We start from the raw sequence: 6,612 nt of genomic DNA, 5'->3' as shown, positions 1-6,612 counted from the left end.
GAGTAGGTGTTCGTGCGATTGTGATTGAGGACACTTAAAAGAGAAACACATTCCTGCCTTCCTGGTCCGGGAATATCCTCGTCTCCTTTTATGAAAAAAAAGATAAGGTAACCTTCATATCTCTCACCCGTGATGTGTTACCTGGGGTTCAGGTAGCGCTCGTGTGTGTGTGTGTCTTCGCGCACGCATATTGAGATTCTGTCTCCATTCTTTGGTTTATATCTCTGACAGTAATCGTCGTACTGTCATCCTATACAGCAATACGAGAAGCAGACTATGCTTTCAATCACGTCCCCATGATCCGAGACGACGAGTCAGTCACTCTTGATATAATTGCACTGTACGAGAGCTTGTCATCATCGTCATCATCATCATCATCATCGTCATCAAATCAAAGTCATTCTAAGTTAGTTGAAGTCTGTAACTTCACTACCTTCGCTAAAAATGGTATAAGCTACAGGGTCTGTGATGTAACAGACAAAATGTAATTTTAGTGTAAGTCGATCTGTTACCTATCACTTGGTGTATCTTGTCTCCAATTCGCTTTTTCTCAATTAGTCTCTGAGTAATATGATTTTATTTTATTTTTTTTTTTAACACATTTAAAAATAAGTGCTGGGGTAAATACTTCCAGCTGTTTCAAGAAGAAAATGAATGTCGTTGTCGTTAGAGCATTTACCATACGACAGACTCCGTGCGCCATTCAAGGGCGAGTTTGGTTTCGAGTGTCCTCAGAACTGCCGACCTCTGACCTCTCATGTTTAACGGTCTGTGTCAAAGTCACGACTAGGGCACACATAACCTCTTTCCTGAGATGCACAGCAGTAACGGTGACGAAGACTTGTCTTGCAATACTTGACCTACGATATTGTCGCCACGTGTTGCTCCTCCTTATGCTCGGGGAGCTCTGAGTGTTTTGTCTCATGTTGTGCTTTAGAATTTTTTTTTAAATCAAAAACCTTAAACACATGTATTTGCACTCGGCGCTACACACTTAACAGAAGGACGGACTGAATAAAAAAATTTAATGAATGAATGAAAGCAAAAAATAATAAATGACAAACTTTTATTTACGAGTGTAAGAGGATAGGCAAACGTTTAGCTGTTTTACATTTAGCCCTCGATCTGGGTAGAAGAAACCAAAATACTATTTCAAAACAAACGAAAAAAGTAGAATATGTATAAAGATGAGATTGATTTCGGAAAGAAAGAAAGGAAAGAGCGAGGGCAAACATAAGAGCAAAAACAAAAAATATATCGGTCATGCCGAGCTTTTGTTGACACCCGTTCAGGTTATAATCTGTGTGTACATGTTATCACCAACCTTTGTCCTCAGACTGCAGGGTCATTTCAAACGAAAGTGAATGGTTAATTAAAATAGGAGTCTTCACCTACTAAAATTGTTTGAATTATCTTAACCCAGATATAAAAGATAACAAAGCACGTATGACCATGACCGCAGCGCATGCTTGATGGAATGGTTGGCCTGAAAAACTGACAGGGCTCCCTTAAACAAGGCATTACGCGTGATGTGACAGTCCTTTAATTTTATATTTATTTAAATTTTGCTCTGTTGCACATTCGTCTCGAAATTAGGTGCTGGAGTGGATGGGTGGATGGGGTGAGGATGGGGTTAACGAAGCAGGATGTCGGTGAGAAAGGTGGTGATGAACAAAAGATATAGGTGTGTAGTACATGAGGTGCGTTGTCGTGTCAGATCAAATCTTCCAACTGCCACGCACTTCTCCGACATCAAAAGGAAGAAATATACTTTTCTAAAAGTGATCGACATTATTACTCTGTTTACAAATCTGCATACAACTGACCATCAGGATTTCCAGCTGATTTGAATGTTGTGCACGTGTATACAATCCTCTCTTCTTCCACCTTCACTCAGTTTTAAATGAGCAGATATACAGTTCTATTTTTATATCCAATATCTTAAATGATGATAATCTAATTTTTTTTAAAATTTGTGTCTCTTTCTCACAGCCTGATCTCGTTGTTCGGAACAAGATCATTCCGTTAATTGTTCGCATACCTCATCGTGTGTTTGGGACGTCGTGGCTGCAACCTGAGAACCAAGGTTGTTAGTCACAGCCATCAGCCATCGGGATGCTCAGCAGCAGGCAGGTCTCACACGTGACCTATAACTGTGACATATCACTGGCTGCGATCTTGATATAGGATAAGGACACGTCATGCTCACACGCACACATGCAAGAATACGCGCACGCAAACGCACGCATTAACATCGCATATCTTGAATGTAGGGCGCAAACTACATTCTGGGAAACCCACAGGCGGCAGCGGACTCTAGGTCACAGGTCACGCGCATCGCTTCAGTCGAAAAACTTCCTTTTTTGCATATTGACGTCAGTAGGTACGTCACTGGCCAGGCGCTATTATTAGCCAGTATATAAAGGCCCCGCGCGCGACGACGACAGGCAGTTGCCTCGGAAATGACGGGCGATGTCGTGGAGCGCCGCGACGACTGAACGCTGTAGTCCCGTGTGTCTCGGTCTTCCCAGGCTGCAAGGCGAAGCAGCACAGCTGGGTGCGTGTAACCTTTGACCTGCCGCTGCTCTGTTCGCACGTCGAGCGGGTCCTTCGCACCGCGTCACAGTCACTTTGTAGGTCAACGAATTATTGTTTGTCGCTGGTGTGAGTTGGGTGCAGGATGCCGACGCGTCTAGCGTTGTGGGCTGGTGGTCATTCTGTTGTTCGGTAGGGAATGTTTGTCGGAGGGAACACCAGATATTTAATTGTGGATGTCGTCTACTGCTGGTGATAGACATTTTGTTTCTGGTGTGTCAGTAACACACATTCAGCATCTGGCATATTGTCAGTGTCATTGTTTACAAATAAGTTGTTCAAGAAACACGCTCTGCAACTCTGAATCGTTGCGTAGATTACATGCACACACACAAATAATGATAATAATAATTCAAACAGCATGACAACTGACTACTCTAATTTTAAATCTGTGTTCAGTCTAAAGAAAACGAGCGCGTGCACGCACGCACGCGCGCACACACACATGGGCCTACACAGACACACCAACGCAAATATTACTAAAGAAGAGAACAATGCTTAGATATTGAGCAATAAATATCTTCTTATTAGCAGTAATAACAATAAGTATATGAATTATTTTTTATCAATATATTTATAGAGATTCGTTGTGCTGTTTAAGATTTCTTAAAACTGTCGCGGTGATATAGTTTTTTTTTTTCTTCTAAATTACTTGTTCTGCTTCACCATCCTCAGTTGAAGGGACATAACCTCCATTATGTGCCAACATACAATTTCTGTTATAAATGATGGTGCTCTCCCTCTAGCACTCATACGAAATGCCTAAAATAAAACCGAAAACAAATCATTGACCAGTTAAATTACTTAATTATTCTTTTGTTAATTATACTCTCTGTAATACCTGATAAAAGTAACTCCCGGGTGCAAGATTTTTGTCAAATGCTGCGAAATTTGATGTTTACAGATGAAGTGTTGCAGTAACCAACATCTTTAAAAACTACCTTTAAACGTCTATTCAAGCGATTGCACAAGCTTACTCCTTGAACCCTCAGTGTCACTTCTACTAGGTTCTTGCTCTCTTCGTTGTTTACAACATCAGTCCTGCATTCAGCCTGTTAAATATTTTCCAAGGTGTAATCAGTAGTTTCATCTCCAGAAAGTACTTCAGAAAACACACGAGTACATTGTATTTACTGTTTCACTGAGTGCTGCTAATATAATGTGCGTAATATAAGCAAAAAAGTAATTTTTATCACTGATTTGTATATTAGTATATTTTTGTATCCTCTCTCTTCACTTTGTATTTATTATTTGTTGACTGAAGACTTATAAGTGCTTAGAGCATACTCCTTAGGAGTGTGAGTATCCACTTTACAAATTTTGCATTTATTATTATTATTAAGACTTGAAAGAGTAGGTAGTCGCTTGTAGTTTATTTTTACAATGCTGATAACATGGTTGACTGATCAGTATCCTGGTGTATGATTTGGAAGAAGGAAAGGAATAAACAGTGTTGGGGTTTTAATGCTTTATTGGATCATCTCCCCTACCACTACCACCTGCACTGGTAATCGAGTACGTCCGTACCGATGAAAGGGAGGGAAGCCTAATATTTCCACGCCATCCTGAACAGAGTACAAGCCCTTTGAATGCCTTACTCGCAATAAACAAACATAAATCAGCGTTACCTCTTTTGCATGTTAAAGTTTTGTGTAGATTTAGCACTGTGGATGATAAAACAAAAGTAAACAACTGTTAAATGTTTGGTGAAAGTTGAATAACTTAAGATTACTGGTTTGTTTTCGCTCTATTTCTCTCATTTTCTGTGTGAGAGATCCCGTTCGTGGACGTTCATAGATGAATGCAGTATGCACCCACGTCCATTAATTAGAACACTTTCCCTCCGTAACGGGGACTTTTTTGGTTTTATGGTTTGTTTGTTTTGTTTTTTTTGTTTGGTTTTTTTTTTTTTTGTTTTTTTTTTTTTTTGTTTTTTTTTTGCTATTACGTGCACAAGTTCAGGAAAATGACAGTCAAGGAAGAGGTGACTATTCAACCAAAAAAAGCCATTGTTGTAAACCTTAGATAAAAAAAAAGTGTAAGAAGTGTCTCTCTATTCTTTACCCTTTGTTCTTTTGGAAAAAGAAGTTTTTGCTAGTCTTCGTTTTGTTGAGATATCTGCGTGTGCACACAAACAATCTTTCGGTAACACGCAGCCTTCCGAGAGAGAGAGAAATCGAGCACAGAAGGAACAACGGAGTAAACGATGAAAAGAAACTTTAATTATACTGGAGTTTCGTAACGGTGCAGTTTCCAGGAGCCTATGGCCCTTGCAAACTTGGGATGTAAATATAGAAGCAGTAAATTCACAAGTAATTTTATTTTTACCTTTAAAGGAGGTCAGATAAGACTAGCGCAAGAAGCAAGAAAACAGAGTCGCATATCTGAACTTTTTATCCACTCAGTCAAATCTATTCCCTTCGAAACGATAAGAACCCGTGAGAGCCATTAAGAGGGCGCTGCTTTCCTTCTTTCGGCTTTTTCTCTTTCTCCTGTATCTCACTCTCTTCTCCTCTCTCTCTCACTCATTTTTTTTTTCGTGTTCTTGCATATGTTCCCAAGTTTCCTTCTTTCTATTCAAGACCAATTCCTTTCAGAGAAACAGAGAAATAGCAAAGATGACAAGCAAGCAGTTTGCTATCCAATAACCAGGACCTTTCACACACACTCGTACGAACGCACAAGCTCATAAACAAATATCGATACATATCTACCTCCATCACTACATACGTCACTACATACAGCGATACACTGATCCATTCAAATGTACAAATATATGCATGCAGGTGATAAACCCGATATACACCCTCAGGAAAATTTTTAAGATGTCAATGGGGAAATAAAACAAAAATAAATCAGATGGTAGCCAATCTTTATAGAGGCAGCAGTACAAACATAGAGGTACGAAGTGCAAAACGACTAACAAACGAAAGTAAATCAATGACAGTTATGACAAAGAGCAAAAGAAACAGACGTCCTGCTACTGTGCCGCCGTTGTCGTGTCGGTGCTGGGGATGGGGAAGAGGCAGCGGTAGTGTAAGGATCTCGGCCCGCGGACGTTGCCAGAACCCTGACTGGAGGCCTCCGAGGGGCAAGTATTTATTTCAGTTCCCGAGGCAGGCCGGGAGTTCGCTGCCAGTCCTGTGATCGGCCCCTTCCTTGCTCAGTGCTTCAATGGCAACGTTAAGATTTTATAGCCGTGGGAGACTTTTATAAAAAGAAAACTTGTTTACTTTTCTTTCTGTGAAGCTTAGCTGTGTTTTTTATTGGCGTTTTTACTACCTGACCATTTGAAGCGAGAAAACGAAGGGTGCTCCTTAAGTATGCCTGTGTCTGTCCATCCGTCCGTCTGTTTGTCTGTCTGTCTGTCTGTCTGGCTGGCATTGATTGTTCTTAGTTTTTGTGCTAATATGCTTACTTGTCTATTTACTTGTCTGTCTGCCAGGCTGCCTCGCTGTGTCGGTCCGTCTGGTCAGTCTTGGTGTGCATTAGTCTGTCGGCTGGTAAGCTACTTGATCTATTGTAGTCGGTCCTTTCGAACTTTTCCCCAATAATATTCGTGTTTAGTGACCAACCAAAGAAATCTGAAATGATTTTTAAAGTTTATTTACAAGATTGTATTGCCCAAACTTTGTTCAAATAGAGGTCCTTCGTTTGAGAATCGAAAACGCTGACAATGTTGACCTGCCAAGCCCTACAATATCACAACTGCTCAGATTTATACTTCGACCTCCACGCACAAAAACCACATAGAAGAGTTTTATGAAGAACTATAAAGAGTTTCTATACTATAAGAGTTTTAAACGTGGTCGACTGCGATGTGGAAATAACCTCTCTGGGATCTTCAGAGAGGTGCTCCTGCCCACAGCCGAAGAGGTTCTAGGGAGGCCGAGGAGGAAGAAGTAGCTCTGGGTCACGAAAGACCTTCTTGACTATTGTGACCGAAGGAAGGCCATGAGTAAGATAAAAAGATATTCCAACATTCATTGACATAATTGCATATTTTACATGCATATA

This window comes from Pomacea canaliculata, linkage group LG10 (assembly GCF_003073045.1).
Source record: "Pomacea canaliculata isolate SZHN2017 linkage group LG10, ASM307304v1, whole genome shotgun sequence".
Lineage (NCBI taxonomy): Eukaryota > Metazoa > Mollusca > Gastropoda > Architaenioglossa > Ampullariidae > Pomacea > Pomacea canaliculata.
The sequence above is the reverse complement of the archived record's forward strand: the minus strand, read 5'-3'. Positions refer to the sequence as shown.